The sequence below is a fragment of the Trachurus japonicus genome, chromosome 24 (assembly GCF_045865225.1).
Source record: "Trachurus japonicus isolate A0001 chromosome 24, Traja_1.0".
Lineage (NCBI taxonomy): Eukaryota > Metazoa > Chordata > Actinopteri > Carangiformes > Carangidae > Trachurus > Trachurus japonicus.
Window position 1 is genome coordinate 25,280,249 of NC_140930.1, and position 21,176 is coordinate 25,301,424.

Here is a 21,176-nt window from a genome sequence, read left to right on the forward strand (position 1 = left end):
CCAGCTGTATTTGTGAGAACATATCCGTGATCTCAGCTCTGACCAGCACCTGGATCTGCCTCAGTGTGAAACCTACTTCATTCTTCTGATACTTAACTCCATCGAACACATGGCGCCCACAGCATCCTCATTATACAAGTGGATGGAGGCGTCAACACTGTCGGCCAGAGGTTACACATATCCATGGAACAAATGGGCATTGACTGTGTAATTGGAATTTGTAGCCTTTTATTCCTTTTCTCTGCCTTCCTCTGGTAGATAGCCCAAATGAGCTGTCACCCATGATTGATTTTCACATTTCAGGGATGCCTACTTTGACTAAGCGCTGACTATTAGAGAAGCTCTGTCGTTGCCGTGACGCGGAGTGGGCTGTTAAGTGTGGAGGATGAAACAGTTTGGCTTGAACATGTAACATACATACAAATAAGCTCACATTCAGTCGTGCACTGCACTGAAGTGCAATGCGCAGGGCAATAAAAGCTTTTATGATCTCCAAACTACGCTGACTGTAAAACTCATCTGGAGACGGCAGCTTGGAGTGGCTCACAGCGGAGGTATCCTGTATATCTTGGATGTCACAGCGTTTTTTTACCGCATGTGACGGCACACTGCGGTGCAGGAAACAAAGTGCAATTTGCTGACAACATAATTAGAAGGCTCTCTTTATGAGGCAAACTTGTAATTTCTTTGGTTAAGTGTCAGAGTCGGTTTGGTTCACAGAACGGTGCATTAAATACCACGTGACAATCTCATTAATCTGGTTTAGCTTCACCTTCGTTTTCACAATGGTTTCAAATGGCTTCAGGTTACTCTTGTTAGTTTATTCCCCATGCATGTGCTATTATAGGGCATTTTTCCAGCAGATCAGATTCCCACTGAACTATAGCACCAGTGGTGAACCTCTATCACATGTGCGTAGTGATTACTGTCTGTCACGGGTGGCTGGGTCGGTGGGCGTATAGTATCTTGGGTTCAAGTGCAATGATCCAGCCTTAGTCCGATTTCCAGAGTTTTACTTCCCAAATGAGTCAATTTACCGGCGAGCCGCTCGGAGCTAATCAAGACTTATGTGTTTATTTCCTGATAAACGACTTCATTCTGGCTCATTTTCTCTCGGGCGACCGATTCCAACACGAGGCCTTGAGCAGGCGCGGCAGATAAAACGTGATTCAAATATGGTGGGGCCATATTCCAGCACTTCATCGCTCCCTCCTGGTAATTGCATTCATGATCATCAGATCTGCAAAAGCTACTGTACGTCGTTATGATTATATACTGTCTGCTCTGCATACGCTCCACCCACCATCATTCTACAGGAGTAAATCATCTGGAAGCCGTGTGAGTAAAACTGTCCAATTATAAGACTAGAATCTGTGTTGCCGTGCGACGTCTCCAGCAGCATCAGCGTTGCCTGGTAATGACAGAGTTTGACGAACGCTGCACAACACCAAACCCTCCCCTTTGACCCGTTAGGCTTCATCACTGGACACTGATTTACTCCCTCTGAGTTTTCTGGATGGACGACCAGGGCAAAGGCTCTTAGTTATCTCACTTACAGTGTGAAATGGAGTGTATCCAAAAAATGTGATTCTGGATGGCAGATGCACCCGCATCTACACATAATGTGCATGTACACACACACACACATAGGTACAGTATGCAAGTGTAGACACAGATTTAGAGCAACAGTGTGACACGGCACAATCAGACACAGTTTACTGTGCGTGAAATGAGCAGAGCAGACATATGCTCCTCCCCTGCTCTGGCTGTGGTGTGCTTTAGTTTGCTTGGGGGTAATAAAAGAGATATTGTCTCTTTTGCAGAACCACAGTTTTTTTTTCTCTCTACAGAAACAGGACATGTGGTGAGCAGGATATTACAAAACAGAACCACTGAATTAGATTTGTGTTGTAATGCTGTTGTTTTTTCACCGCTAGATAAAGATATGTGTAAGACTTAGGTTTGCTTTTTATATTTTTTTGTGTGATTTTTGTTAGGGATGCACCGATGCATCGGTCTAACATCGACATCGGCCGATGTTCGGCTCGTTAACTGCCATCGGCCATCGGCAAAAAAAGATGACATTCACCGATGGCAGTGGCCGATGTTTATGTTGGTTTAAATGCCGCATGAACAGCTGTGCTCGGGAGGAACCTTTCTTTTTTCCTTTGTTTGGGGGGGAAGATATTAGTGGTGCAACGGATCATCATTGATCTGTGATCTGTTCTGATCAATATCTTCGGTTCAGCACACATGTGATCCGCGGATTGATTTTTGAAAAAAAAAGTTGCGCGCATGTTTAATAAACACGCTTGATATGTGCAGCGTGGTCATGGCGAGCGGAGGAACGGAGGAGCCTGAACGCCCCTCGTCATTTAAATCCCCTGTATACACCCGTTAGAGGGGAACTCGTCTGGTCGCTTTTTTTTCCTCTAACCTCCGCCTGGCCACGTGTTTGTTGTTTACAACGACGCCAGCGAGAAATCAATAAATGGAGCGGTGGATTACGTAACTGTTATAAACATTACGTTACGCAGCGCGTCTGCGTCGCGGTGCCACAGAGACCAGAGCTGGGACACGGACACCGCGGGGCCAGGTAGACTACTACACTGATGTTGCAACGAGAGAGACGCCAGGTGAAGGCAGAGAGCCTCCGTTCTCACTCGTTACCAGTCACAAGTCATGTAGTTAACTATCACAATTACTCTGGGGCTTTTTAATTGAGGTAAAAATGTAGCATAGCCACGGGAGAAATCCTGCTTAATTTCTCTTTCAGTGTACCTACATACAGATTATTTTTAGTTCATCAACTGTTTGGGAAAAAACAACAACCTTTTATCCTTCTGTCTCTGTGTTACTAGCCTACTGAGCAAGTTGGTTAATTGCAGATAAAGGGGGTTAGGGAGAGAAGTTGAAGTAATTTGACATATTTGAGCATTTTATTAAAAAAACCACTGTAAGTGTTTTAAGGTTATGTCAAGTAAAAATTGACATTAAAGTTTGTTTTTGTTTCATAAATTTGTCTAACTGAATTTTTGCTCATTAAATAATAATATGATGAAGAGCTGAAAGACTTTTAAAATAGTTCAGTAGCCTAATGTTTCTGTGGCACCAAAGACGGAATAAATAACAAAAAGAAAAAACATCGGCATCGGCATCGGCCATCGGCCAAATTGTTATTTTAAACATCGGCATCGGCATCGGCCCAGAATTTCACAATCGGTGCATCCCTAATTTTTGTTGTTGTGGCAGAAAGAAAAGAGGAATCAGTTGGTCGAGACACAGGTGTCAGATGAGTCATCTCTTTATTCCAAACGGCCCCGTAACCAACGTAGTCCGAGATATCTTCCAACATTACAGAGCATGACATGCCTTTTTATACCAAAACCAGACTGTGTGTGTGTGTGTATTGGGTTCCATCCTGTTAACCAGACCTTTTGGCAAACCTAACTCAAAAGGAAAAAGGGGAGGACAGCTCAATTTCACTTATCTTGTACTAGGGCTGTCAACATTGCTCCAAAATGACGTTTGAATATTCGTTCTAAAAATAACACATAATTCGAACATATTCAAATATCTATTTGCGCATTATGCCAACCGGAGGACAAACTAATACAAGACATAACTACTTGTATTGGTTTTTTTTTTCAATTTTAATATCTTTGACAATGACATTACAAAATGAACTCGCTCGCGGTTCTCCCGCCCGCCCCCCCCAACTTGTGTGAGCAATTAAAGGTTCCGACTGTTGTCCGTATAGACAGGCTTCATTCAGTGATTGAAGCAAACATAGGCGCTGATTCCGATTCTGTGGGTGCTCCGGTGCACGAGCACCCTGACCAGGTTGAGCACCAACTTAAACATCATAACAAGAACATTACTGCGGGGCCGCTACAATATTTTCAGTTGTGCAGTAGGCTATTATTAATAATGAGCGATGCGCCCGGCTGTCATACACTGCACCCGCTGTTTTATTTTTATTTTTTTCTTCATTTTTTTCCCCACTCAGTTTTTTTTCCCACTGTTTATTTAATATTCAAATATTAATTTTCACATTCGAATATATATTCGAATTTAGAATATTCGTTGACAGCCCTATCTTGTACTTTGGCCATGTAAGTTGGCGGCTCAACACTGTGTGTGTGTGTGGTGTATAGTTCACTATTTCCTGGCTTCTTTAATTTTCTATACCGCTTATCCTGCACTAGGGTGATGGGTGAGGTGGAGCCAATCGTAGCTGACTTTGGGCAAGAGGCGGGGCTAATATAGACAGACAACTACCTATGGGCAATTTAGAGTCACCAATTAACCTAACCTGCATGTCTGTGGGAGGAAGCCGGAGAGAACCCACGCATGCACGGGGAGAACATGCAAACTCCACCCCAGCCGGCCGACAGGTTCGAACCCAGAACCCTCTTGCTGTGAGGCGACAGTGCTAACCGCTGCACCACCGTACCGCCCAGCATTCCTGTTGTTGTTCTCAAATAGTTTGGCGCCAGTACAGGTCATGAAACTGGCTCAAGTTTTGGTGACCTGGTTCTCACACTCCCATTGGCGCCCAACAGGGACATGATGTGATAAGCATCCTGGACTCTGTCATTCTCCTACATTGTTCTTCCTCTTGAATAACTGTCTCTTCAGGACACAAACATTTTCAAGTAGGAAAAAAAAAATCAGTGAGAGTTGAACTGGTCCCAATCGATTGCAATATGTAGATAAGAGGTTCCAATTAGACACTGAGAGTGTTTCCACATGTTGTTATGTGCATTTTAATGAGCGCATTAAAACCTTGAGTGTAAATATTGCCAAAAAAAGTACTGCTGTGTACATACATAAGTCTTTACATGCAAATATGTACATAACCTACAAAAAAAAAAAGGTTTTAACGAGGCTCTAGCTTCTGGGTCATGCATTCATGAGGCCAGGCACACACACATGTGCGTGTACTGCGGCTTGCACCATATGCCACTGTGTGGACATATGCGTGCGTGCGTTCACAGTGAAGTGTGTGCAGACCCCACACATCAGATGTCCCAAGTGTTTGTGTGTGTGGGTATGTAAGTGCCTGGAGTGCATGACCTTTAACCTGAGGAGATGTTAAATATTCATGTCTCTCCAGCTTCAGGCTACTTGCTTCCTGAAGCCCTGTAGGTGTGTCGTCCTCCAGGGCGGGGGCCTGCATTAGAAATGCATGAGCGGAGGTCACAGACAACGAATCAGAATGCAGTTTAGCCAGCAGGGACCCCGAGGGTCTGCTTTAATGATAACTCAATGGTAGTTGGAGGCCAAGAGAAAAAAAAAATCAAGTCCTGTTTGTAAGAGGAGGGGAACAGTTTAGGATGGTGCAGAGATTAGTGATGGGAGGGGCACAGTCTTTGTAACAAAACAGGTATTGATTTTGTTCAGCTCTGATTTACATTGTTTTGCCATTATGATCGGGTTTTCAGTTGTATTATTGATGAGGAGGATCCTCTAATGTCCTCCACACCTCAAATTAGCCAAATATTTAAACATTTAATTAGAAGGCCACACATTTGTATCCTGTTTTTAATTAGATAAAAAAAAAGCTGAAATAAAGCATTAGGTTTTCCCGGTCATAAATCAAAGGATGTAATTTGGCACATAAGTAATTCAGCATCAACTCCTTGTTCTTATTTCAATGATTTAGATGATTCGTGAAGTCTTTGCCAGAAAAAAATGTAATGTAATTTCTGAAGGATATGACTCATTTGAAGGGTGTGATCTCATGTCCCAGCGAGGCCCGCTGTCATTTGTATTACACTAAGTTGCGGCCGTGCCAGGTTGCATTGACAGAACTGTTTTTACGCTGATCTCATTCGTCATCTGTGATAGCCTCGTATGTCTTTCTGCCTCTCGCCCTGATATTGAGATGAATGTGAAAAGGAAAGAACAAACCAAAGAGCAATTTGAACCGGAGCTGGCTCAGAGCGACATACAGTAAGCAAATAAAGGAAAACTTGATTGTAAGAGATGTTTTAATGCCGAAGGGAACGGCTGCTATCCTCTAAAGGTTAACCTCCTGAGAGCCTGCGTCCTCATATGAGGACATTACATTTTTGCCTATTAGCACCGTGATACTCCATTTTTAAAAACGTTGACCTATTAGCCACATTTAGGGACACTGCCTGCACCAACTTGTGGTGATATCACAAATTACACCAATTTCTTTGGGGGAAAAAATGGCGGGAATTTCAGCCGGAGCCTTCTATGGCAGTTCCCGGAAGATAAAAGACCAAGGTAAGAATTAGATCCAAATTTTATGAATGAAACCAGTGTATTTATGTACAACAATGTCTCTGTCTTCATATGGCATTAAAATTTGACACATTTTAGTAATAGTAGCAGACTAGGACATCAATAAATGTCACATCCTCGTTTGAGGACATTGGGACTATGTTATGTTATTAAAGTACCATGTTGTTTTCAAAGAAATTGGTGTAATTTGTGATATCACCACAATATGGCACAGGCAGTGTCCCTAAATGTGGCTAATGGGTCAAAGTTGTTAAAAATGGAGCATCATGGTGCTAAGAGGCAAAAATAATGTCCTAGTATGAGGACGCAGGGTCTCAGGAGGATTCATATTTCTTAAAAACTACTCGTTATTACTTGACCGTTCCACTTCAGACTGATAGTACTTGACCTCAGGATGACACTCAGAAAATCTGATGTGGCATTTCAGAATAAAACCCCTTTGAACTTCCATATGTCACTGTATTCTATATACAGTAGGATTCATTGTTTTTCGACCCAATGTCCTCGTATGAGGACACTGATTTTTGAGAGAACTACTTATTGTAGAAAGCTGAAATTTTGAATTTATACAAATTGGGCCCTTCTGGTCCCAAACAGCAAATACAGTTTTTTTATGTTGTGATAATCCCAGTGTCCTCATATGAGGACATCATTTTTTGCAAAAACTACTTCCTGTACAAAGACAAACTTTAGGTATTGTACTTATTAGGTCCTACTTATCCCAGATAGCAAGGAGAAATAAAAAATACACACCAGAAAAAAGCTCGGGTCTCAGGAGGTTTTTAATATAAAATCCCAAATTACATAATAAGACAACAAACTTCATATGTTGGATAACGTGTCTGATCCCCCCTTTCATTTCTGTTTGCACTGTGCCCTCGCTCAGCGTCGCCCAATCCCAGCCTGCCGCCATCCTTCTTTGACTCAAATCACCGGTGAGCACCTTCTACTTTTCTGTCAGAGCTGCCAGAAATGAAACGGGCCGGATGAGCGATCACCAGGCTCGCGCTTCTTTCTCTTCCTTTTTTTTGTTCCGGCGCTGATCGTCCTGCTACATCTCTGCTCGCCGTTTTTTGGCGGCTCCTTCAGTCGGAAGAACTGAGGGTCTCGGCCAGCGAGGAGACATTACCGGTTGCTCTGCTCTGACAGGTATCTATAGATGCCATTGACTTTAAATTAAAGTGGAGTGTGAGGTGATCAATCATAAAGAGTGCACTACGGACACAGCTGCGGTGTGATGCATGGGCTTCCCTCCCCGGGCTTTCACAACAGTGGGCCGCGATCAGAGCTAAATTACCCCGGCGACCCGCGCTCCTCCTCCTGTTCCCCCCCCGCTGTCCTCCCTCTCAAACCCTCCCATTTTACACTCCATGGAGAAACTGTTCTTTATTGCCTGACTGCACCCCTCGCACAACAACTTCTCCACTGTTGCAGTTTTTTACTCTGCAGCGTCATGCAGCTGGAAGTGCACTGTAGTCGAATATGTCGACTCCATATGGGAGTTTTTTATTACCCCGCTCAAGTCAGGGCACGGCTCCCACACACCACGACGCTTTCCTTCTCCGTCAGATGGAAGAGGCTGTCGGTGTTGGTGACACGGGCCTCAGTCAAAGCGTGGACGCGCTGCCATGTAACTTTTTATCCCAGCAGAGTGGGGGGTTACACAGCTCTGTCTCTGAAGGCTGCTGATCAGTGTGATTGAAGGACAGGACAGACGGCTGTTGGACAATTATTATGTCAGATCACACATACAGCATTACTGCTGCTAACCTCCTGTAACAGGCTGTAATCCCATAACAACAGTACACTGACACTTTGCTGTTGTGTCACTCATTCACCCAGAAGAAAGAAAAAGTTTCCTTTTGTCTCCTTTTCTATTCATGGCAAAGCTGCATTATTATCACTGGTGTCTTCAAGGTGGTCTGTGAATGGAGACTGTGCTTTTCTTTTCTTTTCTTTTCTATCTATCTATCTATCTATCTATCTATCTATCTATCTATCTATCTATCTATCTATCTATCTATCTATCTATCTATCTATCTATCTATCTATCTATCTATCTATCTATCTATCTATCTATCTATCTATCTATCTATCTATCGTTCTATCTATCGTTCTATCTATCGTTCTATCTATCTATCGTTCTATCTATCTATCGTTCTATCGTTCTATCTATCTATCTATCTATCTATCTATCTATCGTTCTATCTATCTATCGTTCTATCTATCGTTCTATCGTTCTATCTATCGTTCTATCTATCGTTCTATCGTTCTATCTATCGTTCTATCTATCTATCTATCGTTCTATCTATCGTTCTATCTATCGTTCTATCTATCTATCTATCGTTCTATCTATCTATCGTTCTATCTATCTATCTATCGTTCTATCGTTCTATCTATCTATCTATCGTTCTATCTATCTATCTATCGTTCTATCTATCGTTCTATCTATCTATCTATCGTTCTATCTATCGTTCTATCTATCTATCGTTCTATCTATCTATCGTTCTATCTATCGTTCTATCTATCGTTCTATCTATCTATCGTTCTATCTATCGTTCTATCTATCTATCGTTCGGCGGCGGCGTATGAGTATCGCTTTTACCGTGCCCTGCTGTCATGCATGCGCGCTTCTCTCTCTCTGTGTGTGTGTGTGTGTGTGAGGGCTAATAACGGAGAAAGAGCACTATGATCAATGAACGGAACGATATTGCGTTGCCGAAAGCCGAAAAATCTATTCATGGCGGACGTAATTTATTTGTGGCATATCAGTGAACACCTCGTCGGGCTGTGACATACAGGGCTGGCGTCGGCAGCCTAGCATAGACTGTAAAAAGAAGCCTAGTCACAGCCACAACACCAGCTAAACGTGTTTCCTCAAATTTGAGGCGGAGTGGCCACCCTGTTTACCACAGAGATGTTGTGTGCGGTCATATGACTACCTGGCTCCGTCTGATTGGACGTCGCCAGTGGCTGCATTTGATTGGTGAAACACTGTCAAGCCAAGCGGCTTCATTACAGTAAAACAAAACAAACAGATTGCGCATTAGATCAATAAAAAAGTAGCGAGTATGTGTGTGTGTGTGTAAAATCGGCAAGAAAACAAAACATCGCCGATCGTCCTTCCAATCGCCGATAGACGATTGGATCGCCAATCGGCACAACCCTACTATCTACCTATCGTTCTATCGTTCTATCTATCTATCTATCTATCGTTCTATCGTTCTATCTATCCATCCATCCATCCATCCATCCCATCCATCCAGTACTGTGTATACACACACATATATACAGTATATATGTATACAGTATATATTTATGTGTGTATAAAAATGCCCTTTATATAAAAATGCATGTGCAGTTCTGCATAATGAGCACTTTTAGTTTTGATACCACTGCTTTTATGTAAAGGATCAGAGAACTTCTTCCATCATCGTTTGATCCAATGGACTAAACTCATGCACTTTGATGAGAGTGCACTGATGTAAATAATACAACAGAGAGAGTGTGAATAATAACAGCTAAAGATAAAAATGGTGCAAAACAGCTGCGACAATAGAGAAGCCGGGGGAGAGGTGCCGAATGGAAAGAGAGAGAGGAAAAAAAGGTCCTATTTATTTGTTTTTAGCAGAGACAATGTTTTTTGATGATTGTTAGTCAAGGTTAAAGTCTCACCAGTTTGTCTGCGTTACGGAGAAACACACAGAGACAACACAGTCTCTTCCTCTTCTCATTCTCTCTCTCTGACACTTTATTTTCCTCCTCTATCTCCTTCAGGATCTCAGTGTTTCCGCTATAGACGCTCGGCAGTGGAAAGGAACAGAGTGAGACTCACTCTTTTCTCTCCGTGCTTTCACCCAACTGAACTTTTTATATCGTATCAGTATATTAAACTATATATTTGAACCATGACTTTCAGTATTTGCTCTGTATGAACATCCTGAGTATTATAATTACCAAATTGTTAAATAAATCAAGAAAGAAATCATTAAGCAAGTGAATGTACTGTATATTTTGTGTTCAGCTTTATCCCCTTATTATGGAAAAAAAAACACCTTACTGTAGTTTTAATTTCACCCCTGAAGGTGTTTATGAACTCCTAACTTTTTCAGCTCAGCACTTCCTGCAGAAGAAACCCTTGAAAGGTAGATTTAACAAGCTAACCTTAAGTTGGATGATATGCTGTTCGACCGGCAAGGTGCAGGGGAGGAGGAAAAAATCCTGAGGAAACACTGAATCTTTACACAAGACAAGGTAACATTGCTCAATTTCATGGTCTAATGAGCCTCTCATTGCATGAGGTATCATAACTGGCACACAACATGTCAGGTTAGTTATGGGAAGAGGGGAAAAACTTTATTTCAAGTCGTTTCTTGCACTAACCGGTGTGGAAGACTGCCCACTCCAAACTACTACCTGAGGACCAAAAAAAAAAAAAAAAAAGCACTAAAGCTCCTCTAAAACAAGAGGCTCTTTGTTCCGCACGCCGGGACCGAAGCGTAAGATCAAGTCAGATCTGATCTCAGAGCTGCAAATCAATTTTATCAGTGTGGCACAAAGCACGGTGTACGGCTGCCACTTGAAGACACTTAGACGGGAGAAATAAAACCCTCACTGTGGTTTTAGCTAACACCCTCACTTGAAGAGGTTTCTCCTGTGTCATTGTCACACATGCAAACACACACACGTATATACGTATATACACAGACACACACATGAAAAAATGATGAAAGGACTCATAATCAGAACTAGTGAACTGAAGTAAAGGCTAATGAGCCTTTGCGTTGTCGTAATGCACCAGCACCGTCGCCGCCGTTTCTCAGCATTGAAAAATGATGGAGTGCGTCTGTGCATCATGTGTAGACTATACAGACTACAGGCTAACACGCCCGCCTGCTTCCATTTACTGCATCTGAAGAAAGCGCCGTTCCCTGAGTCCTGACGTCAAGGCTTTCTGGAGGAACTATGAGCTCCTTTGTTCCTTCCGTCTCCGGCTGGTGTCAGATGTGTTGAACCGAGAGCGGGAGGGTGGAACCACAACACCGCGCGCCGTTGTCGTTCCCCCCTTTTTTTTTTTCTGCTGGAGCACAGAGGTTTCATATTCCGGAGTTATCGGTGGTTTGTTAACATCTCATGGTGCGCATTTCTGCCAACCGCCGGGAATCTTTCCCCCTTTCAAACGCAGCTCGAATTGATTCTTTCCTTTTCAGAAGTTCCTCCGGTTGCTATAAAAGTCCACTGACGACAGAAGCCAGACACGAAAAACCCCCGGTTAGGTTTTTCTTCCTGAATGGGGACATTTTCAAGCGAAAGGAGCGAATAATTCAGGTTTGAACGGCTGGAGTCATGTGTCTGTTTTGAACTAAAAACAGGCAGACAGGCAGACACTGTTCACTTGAGAGGACAAAATATTTATTTCTCCTGTTGTATAAAAGCCTCCCTCTGTACTGCACACTGTTTGACCTTTCTGCTGATTTAGCATGTCCTTGTGGACAGTGCGCTCCGCTCCAAGACAGAGACATATATTGCCTCGGCAGACGTTCATTTGCTCTCCAAACCATTCATTCAACGAGAAGAAATTACATTTTCCGATCGTCCGCGGCAAGATGATGGAAGTACACGGGGGCAAGGGGATGTGTGGAGACTCAGTCAGCTCGGAGAAGAGCTCACAAACATGCCATCAAAGTGAATCTTAGATGAAATAACATTTCCGACACGCAATCAGGGACTTCTGACCCGTGTGCGCTTTGTTTCTGGCACTGGAGCCACTTGAGGAGCTCGGCCCTGGCTTTGGCTGTTTGTTTGTCATATGCGTTAAGTTTCCTATTTTCCTGGAAGCACCACACTGCTGCATTAATTACAGCTTTAATTGGGCAATATACAAGTATACTAAGTTAAAAATATCTTAAATGTGCAACACATCTCTGCAGGGACAGTGTGTCCTCCTAGGAACATTATGCTGTAAACAAAGAAAAAAGAAACATTTAGATAAAAAAAAAGAACATAATATCCCCTTATTGGCTGTATCTGGGACAGCTAGAGTTCTGAAAGTGTATTTGCTGCAGCTCAGCACTTAGAACAAGTAAACGTCCTACCTTTGGGGATCACTCTCTACTCCTGTTGGGAATTGCTTCATCATTCTGTCATCTCAGCACTGGCTGTTCGCCTGTTTCATTCCATTTCTCATCTGCAACTGCGCCGCGATTAAAACCAGTTTGATTGCAAATGACGATCCAATTTATTGGCTCAGAAGTCGTTCGGGAGCCATCACCGAGAACTTTATTCAACACACGGACAAAAAAAAAAGGCACGGGATGTATAATCGGAGACAGCTGTCGGAAGATGGCAATCCACCTGGGTTTATTGGCAAGTCCACTAAGGACAGAGAGAGTGAAGTACATCCTAATGCTGCGCTAATTGTTTCATAGGCGTCCTGACTATGAAAGCAAGACAGGTGCTATTAATATAAAATGGGATAAATGGCCTTGGAAGGCTCCCTGGGGATTGGAAGGCGTCATCAGCTCCCCTGCTCATAGAAGTCAGATGCATACAACCTGTGTAATTGCCACGTATAATTGCCACATTTCAAGCTGGCGATTATATTTCTATAGCAGTCATTATACAATCCCACCTTTAGCATGCACCTTCAAATGCACCGTTATGCCCTGCTCGCACCCTGTATATACACTAACACTTGCTTTTAACACACACATGCGCGCACACTGATAAATGCCACATTATTGTGATGTACAGCCGAGGACCGTGTCACATAGAGGTTGCTGATGGAATGATGGTTTAATGCCATTATCTCCTGCATGATGCGCCCACATATTCGTAGGCAGAGTCAAAGAATTCACTTGAGCGTAATTTTAACAGCTGTCTTTTATATTTTGCATTGTCACTGTAAATTCACCTGCAAACTGCTGTAAATACCCCCCGCCACACACACACACACATACACATACTCAACACTGTCTCTGATGTCCTGATATAGTGTTGAATAGCGACAGTTATCTAAAGCAGAACTACCCTCAGCTTAGATGTGATTGCACATTACCAGCTGAGTAAAACTTTACAGGCTGTACACTGATGTCATTTCAACATTATGGACTGGCTGTTGACCAGAAGCAGAGTGAGCGCTGTCCTTGGTGCTGAAGAGATTTTCAGATCATTCCTGTTCTACTGAGGCCATGCTTTTACTCCCAGTGTATCAATTACGCAGGGTGAACTAAATCAAGCTGTATGGGAGAATGCTGTGTTGGTGGATAGAACTTTGTGATATGTTATTTTTGTGCAAATCTTGGCTTCTTCTGAACCAACTTGAAATGAACAAGTTGGATTCACTCTATAATTCAGTCTCACCAGAAATGCATTTAGGAGAGTCTCGATTTATCTATAAATATTAGATTAATATGTTGTTCTTTTAACTTCATTGGCAAGTCACAGACAAAATATGTTTTCCAACAGAATCTTACTGCACAATATGAGATAAGAATAGGATAAATCCTTATTGTCATTGCACAGTCTGTACAACAGTAATACACGGGAACAGCATTAACAAACATAGTAGTATATGTTTATGTATAGTTTGTGTTGGGTTCAAGGGAGGACTTTTAGTCTGGTTAGATTCAGAAAAAGTGAATTGACTTCAGACATGATGGGTTAATTTAAATGTAACAAAACTATGATCTTTCCCTGACCTTAAAGGGACAGTAGCATTTTTTTAAAGTGGGGTTGTATGATCTACAAATAGCCCCTAAGTACTTTAATTGCAGTAGAAGACTCTCTGCACTCTGCCCGTTAGCAACGCCAGCCCATAGCCCTGCCCAGAGATTTACAACATACAGTGTTGTGAACAGACCCAAAGAAACGGCCTATTTCCGTGGCCTAAAATAGGTTTTACCTGAAAAAAAATACACAGTTCCATTGTTCGCTACAATATAATTTTTTCCAGCCTTTCAAAGTGCAGGAAAAACGCAGTTTTTATTTGGACCTAACCAACTCACGTATCCCTCCGCCCAGGGTTAGCGCCCGCCGATCAGCAGTTCAAATAAAAACTGCGTTTTTCCTGCACTTTGGGGCTGGAAAAAATTATATTATAGTGAACAATGGAACTGTGTATTTCTTTTCAGGTAAAACCTCTTCTAGGCCGCGAAAATAGGCAGTTTCTTTGGCTCTGTTCACAACACTGTATGTTGTAAATCTCTGGGCAGGGCTATGGGCTGGCGTTGCTAACGGGAGGAGTGCAGAGAGTCTTCTACTGCAATTAAAGTACTTAGGGGCTATTTGTAGATCATACAACCCCACTTTAAAAAAAATGCTACTATCCCTTTAACCCAAACTGCCTATCTGACCACACAGGACTCTATATTATAGGATCCATATCAGCAGATATCCTCACCCTGTTAGCACATTCTGCAAACAGCTAGCAAACAGCTGGAATATACTTCACTGTAGCACCGTACAATCAGTTCCGTTATGTCACTTGTGTACCTGGCTTTCTCCGTCTGATTGTTTTCTAATCAAGAAGTCAATCAGGCTGATTATTAACTGCAGCTTACTAATGTGCTGCTGAAAGCGTGACATCATCACCTGCTCCGCTCTGCTCATTTGTTGCACTGAACGAAAGGATGTCTTTCCCAACGTGTCCGTCTCTTTATCCCGCTGCGGTGCGCGTCGCTTAGTTCTGAGCTGGAATCATGTGCAGGATGAGAGATCAGTAACTCCCTGTGAATAAACCTGCCAATCTCTCCGGGTGCTGCTTCTCTCTCTCTCTCTGTCTCTCTCTGTCTCTCTGTGGTCAGTTGCTTCAGTCGCTGCTTTGATTCGTGTGTTTCACTGTTGCCTCTCCCTGATTACCGTCCCGCTCGCACTTCCTCGCTCCCCAGTCTCATTGTTCTCATCTCTATTCGTCCCTTATCACCCCTCCCCATCCTTTTCATCCCTTAACCGTTTCCCTCTCTTTCTAATTCTCCACACCCCCCCCCCTCCCGCACTCTCTGTGTCTTTATCTTAACCCCTCCATCTCCGCCGCTGCCCGGTTCTCATCAGACACACACAGAGAGTGAACACCATCCCTCACATCTCCAATGAGTACCTTGTTATCATCTTGTCCCCACAGCAGCTTTCTGTCTGGCTCCGTCTCAGCTCGGATTCCGTCACTAATGGGACCGCATCATTTTCGACAGCTGCAATTCCTCAGCACTGACAAACAGAGATGTGGTGCAGCTCAGAGAACACAGCTCAGAGGGATTGTACACTAATGCTTCATTCTGATTTACACATTTACAAAGCCCTTTTTAAAAACATCATTTCCTCTTTGACACCGACAGGCTGCCGTTTTCCATCGGAGCACCACATGGCCCGTAAAGACAACATACATTTATTTCAGTCTTTAGTCAGAATCTCTTTGCATCGCCCTCATTTTGCCGTCTGCTGAAATGTCCTTTTTTTTGTATTTAAAGTAATGCCAGGCGCTATCTCAGTTTCAGTGAACACAATGTATGAAATATTTATGAGATTTGAGCACGCAGTGACAACAGACAGTAACTTGTCAGCGTGCTATTCTAGGTTCAGACATCTTAGAGGTTGGTATATGGCTCCTCGGGCTCCTTTAGATCCACAGAAGAGAAGCTGAGTCAAACTTCATGAAAGCTTCAACAATAGTACGTTACTTTAGTGCCTTCGATCCCGCAGCCCGCTAATCGTTTCTACCGGGTCCTGCAGGGCAACAACAAAGACTTCCAGAATTTGTATTCCAATCTGTTATTTCTTTTGATTGCGTCCTTAACTAAATTTACTTGTTTTTGCAAGCGCCGCTTTGATCTCGCTCAAAAGGGGCACTTAACAGCTGACTTGCTGGCGACCCAGGATAGGCTTTGAAAAAGGAGACGCGCACCGCAGACTTCAAAACTCAAATGATCCACGCAAACAGATGTCTCTGTTGTTTGTGTTAAATCTTCTGTTGTTTGGCTTTTTAATCATCTTGAGGAAGAAACTGACATATGGTTTATATATTGAGTTTTCCCAGCCTGTCTTAAAACAACACCCACTACATATTTACAATTTTACAAGTTTTTATCTTCTCTTTATCATAGTGGCCGTAAAGAGATCCACTTCTAATGAGATTTGGTCTCTAAGAGTGAGAGAAAATGTATTCAGCTTAACCTAATAGAGATCTTCAGCAGCTCGGGTGAGATAAAATCAGGTTTAGGGTATATTTCAGCATTACAGTCTTTATGTGTTTCTTTGCTGAGCGGTGGAAGGGAAAATAACAAAAAACAGGGGAATTTGTCCTCAAAGACTGGAGCTCCTCTCCCTTTATTCACAGGCTTTTAGCAGAGCCAGTTAGTTCTTCTACTCTCCCACAGGTTTCTAATGCAGAGCTAAAACCAGGACCTGATGTAGTGTTATATATACACAGAGAATAAATGATAGCAACATGCAACATTTACTGTATACATGTTAATGGATTTTAGATGGAAACCCAGGACCCATAATGCTTTGGGATATGTAAACATGCATGCAGATATAAATATATGACAAATGAGATATTTGCAGTTCCTGTTGTAACTCTGGCTGTACAGGAAACTGATGCTGGTAGACAAAATCCTAAGAATTTAAAGGGATAGTTCAGTTTTTTTTTTTTGAAGTGGGGTTGTATGAGCTACAAATGCCCATTAAGTACACTAGATGCAGTAGAAAGGTCTCTGCCCCCACCCACCCCCCCCCCCCCCCCCCCCCCCCCTACTGAGAGACACCGGCACATCGTGCTGCACCAAGACACAGGCAGTACACTGTTGTCAACGAGGGACAATTAATCAGCGTATTTTTGCTGCCTACAAGAAGTCCGGCTGTATCACTCCGCCTATCAGCTGTTTGGATCAGTGGAGTGTGGAAGAGGCGGAGTGATACAGCGCGTCACGGAGCCTGCCTGTGTGGAGGAGTACCAAGGAGTATACTGTAGGGCTGCCACAAACGATTATTTTGATAGTCGACTAGTCACCGACTATTTTTTTCGATTAGTCGACTAATCGGATCATACGTAAATTGAATGTAAAACATACAGCTTATCGCACCAGCATGCAGCTGCTCTTATATACCATCATTAGCTTTCAGCTTGAAGTGTTTAAGGTATATGCTAACTAAAAATAAAGACAATTAAGATGATAGTTCATTAAACTTTTAATGAAATATGCAGCTTTAACTGTAGCATAAAGTGCAAACAGCTCAGTAAAATAAAGATAAAGCACTGGCCTAAACAACACCAAAATAAATACTTAAAGGTTTTATAGGTTTTTCTTTCCTTCATTTGTCTCTGGCATTTAACAGCTACATTTAAATAAAATGAGGTGGACACCTGAAACTAAGGAATTATTCACAATAATAAAGTTTTGGTAGGCCTATATTCAAATATAACTTGTGCTCAGTGTAAATAATAGGCTAGTCGTTCTGTTAAAAAAAGAAAATTGAATAGTTTATCAGACAATCGTCTTGTCTGAAAAAATGTAAATGTGCCTTTTTACTGTCACAGAAGGAGAAACATAGAAAGACTCCACCAGAAAGTTCTGTGTGAAACTCTGTCAAATGAAAACAAGTGAAACTGAGGTGCAGCTCAAACTCTGCAAGGTGTGGACTGTGATGAGAAGCTACCGGAAAATATTGACGTAGATTTACACCGGTAGAGAAGACTTCCTCGTTAAGATGAGCGCTCATTACGTGACCAGGACGCTGTGACCGGACGCGGTAACGTTCTAGTTCTCCAACACAGACTCTCAAAGTCCGCGATTTTATTTTTAAATGACGAACGGCTGTTTTTTAGTCCGTGACTTAAAACGATGGACCGGCGGTACCGCTCCTAGTAGCGCTTCTCATTTAAAATGACGAGAGAGAGAGAGAGAGAGAGAGAGAGAGAGAGGGAGAGGAGCAGTGGCGGCGGCGGCGGCGGCGGAGGGAGGGAGGGAGGGAGGGAGGGGGGTTACACCGGTGCCGCTTGATGAGGAACAAGACAGGTAGAGAGAGAAAAGAGAGAGAACACCTATGTGTACTCGCCTTGAATGAGTGAGTGCACGTGTGTGTGTGATGCGCGGCTGTGGCGGCGGGTGCATGTGTGGAAGGTGCTGCAGCAGTTTTGAGAGAAAAACAAAGTAAAAAAAACAACAACAACGACGCGTCGACTATTAAATTAGTTGTCGACGATTTTAATAGTCGACGTAGTCGTGACTAGTCGACTAATCGTGGCAGCCCTAGTATACTGAGTGAGTTGGTTAGTTCCAGATAAACAACAAACCAGCTTCCGACCAGCTGATGCATTGTACATTTTTACTTTAGATCGTACTATGAACTGGTGTATTATTTTGAGATGGGACTTACTGTAGGTGGCAAAAAACACGGATTAATCGTCCCTCATTGACAACAGTGTACTGCCTGTGTCTTGATGCTTGTTTCTCAGTGGGGGGATTCATCTAGTGTAATTAATGGGCATTTGTAGCTCATACAACCCGCATTTCAAAAAAGCTGAACTATCCCTTTAAGACGTCTTCATTTATAAACTGAGTTTTTCGCATTGTCTGTTACCTCTGTGTTCAGATGTTCTGAGGTATGACTCTCAGGAGTGATATTTTTGACGCAAACTGGTAATTCTGGAAATCCTTTAAGGATTTTTTAAGGATTTAAAATCAAAAGTAACTAACTCACAGTAAGGGGTGTGAAGGTCTTTTCTTTCCTAAGAAGGTTAACAGCTCCAAAAATGTTTGAAAACCTTCACCAAGGTTGGGCCAGCTGAGATGGTAGCACCGCTCTGAGTGAGCATTTTAATTTCCTATTGGTGGGTATTAGGCGGCTCACGCAGCGAACTGAGGAGAGCTGTGTGTTGAAGCTTATCGTGTTTGAAGAGAGGCAGGTACACTGATCTGTGTTAATAACGTGGTGGTAAGAGCTGCTCAGCCAGCCAGCAGTTATGGCCTGCCAGCGTATTAGCAGTGACATCACAGATCAGACCGCATCTGGCTCGGCCCGGCCGGCCCTCATTAGAACAGACGTCGTACAGGAGACGATGCCGGTCGTATACGCGCTGCCCTTTAAAGGACAGTCACACAGCATCTGTAAGAGCATTACAGACAATGCTTTAAGGCTGTTATGAAATAACACCCGCTAATACTGAACATTAGGTAATACACTGCAGATCAGGCTTCTGCTTTATATATATTTTTTATTAGATCTCAGTCAGACCAAAACCAAGGGAGCAATCAAAGGAAAGATGAAATATTCCATATGATGTGTTTATTCACGTCAGCCTCAGAGTTCAGAGAGATGCCTCTCATTAGACTCCAGCTCCACTGAACGTTCACTGATTTTTAGCCATGTGTGTTTGTGAGGTGGCATATTTGTACTTCAGTTGTGGGATCTCGAGCTCGGTGGTAATTTTATTTTAATCAGGATTTGGAGAAATACTTAAATTTATATCTGGCTGAAAAGTCTCTGTGAGCTTCTTGGAGCACTAACAGAGCTGGAGCGTTAAATATTTCAATAAACAAGTAGATTTTAAATATTTTATGGGCAGAACGATTGATATGAACTGAAACTACTTTATGAAACATTAAAGGCTCTGTGTCCATCTGAACTATACAGATTCAGGGCCTTTCTCAGAGCAGCGCTTGTGCCATGGCCTCTTTAGCTGTATTTAAGCCACAGCGCCGGAGAAATGCATCCAACGCTGTCACGATTGTTAGTGCATTCATACATCACGCGCGGAGGAAAATTTGCTTAATAGGAATCTGTTCTCTCTCCGAGGCATTCTTCCCTTATCTGCCCCTCAACCTCCCCCGCTGCTCCTTTCTCACCCAGCACTGTTCTCTCTCTTTCTCTCTCTGTCTCTCACTGGGGTGAATGCAGAAAGAATAACACTGTGTAGCATTTCAAAGGGTGGAAAAACACACACACACATCCAAGAGTGTGGGTTGTGGCCAAGTGCAAAAAAATAAAAAATGAAACAGCTAATTTCTCTGCAGGGTTAGGAAGTAGTAGCGGCGGGGTTTATCTCATGTCCTACCACATCTATGCCGTTCTGCAGAGATGAAGCTCTGCAAAGTTTGGCTGACTGAATATACTGCAGTACTGATTCACTCTGATAAAACACTTTACTCTTCACTAGTGTACAAATCCCAAACTTAATTACTATGAGCCGAAATGGAAATGAACTCAATTATGAAAATATTGACGCATATTTGCCCTTCAGTTATTTTTCTATCTCATTAAATTCTTTTTTTTTCTTTGCCAATACTTCCTAACTTTGTTTCCTGACAGAAATTGATGCGGAGAACTAAGCGAAAAACGCAGTAATAATAGATACAGCAAAACAGGTTGATGCATGCAAAGTTGTTCTAATAAATGAAGACAGATGGAAGGTTTTGTAACGATCAGAGTAATACCCGGGGTTCGCTGACGACGTCTATCCAGTTTCCGTGGAAACGAGAGGGGTAATTTGAGGATTCGGTGGATTTACTGAATCACAATGAGCACGAAACGTTTCAAGAAATAGAATCAAGCAACGGCAGATTGTAAAGTCCGACTGCAGACTGAGTGAGTCAACATTATTGTTGTACTTCTATAAAGCTGAGGGCTGAGGGCTTACAGGGGGCAGATGAAACCAGAGCCGTGGTAACGGAGGCTGATATTTCATCCCTGGCTTGTGGTTATTAATGTTTGCACGTTTCCAATAATGGAAGAGAAAAGTGTCTGTTATTAGATCCTCCCTGCATGATAAATATCAGCGTCTATCAAACTTTAGCTCTTGTTCAAAATATAGCGTTTCTGTCTCCACATTAGTTGCTTGACTTTTTCAAATCCACATATTAGGGTGAGAGGTCAGGACCAGTTGATATATCATCAGAACACAAAAA

General features: G+C 42.7%; 1 protein-coding gene across 4 annotated transcripts in view; it reads left to right on the forward strand.

Annotated features, from left to right (window-relative positions):
- LOC146962056 (MAM domain-containing glycosylphosphatidylinositol anchor protein 2) overlaps positions 1-21,176 on the forward strand; it is a 208,092-nt gene that overhangs the window by 23,453 nt on the left and 163,463 nt on the right. The window lies entirely within an intron of this gene.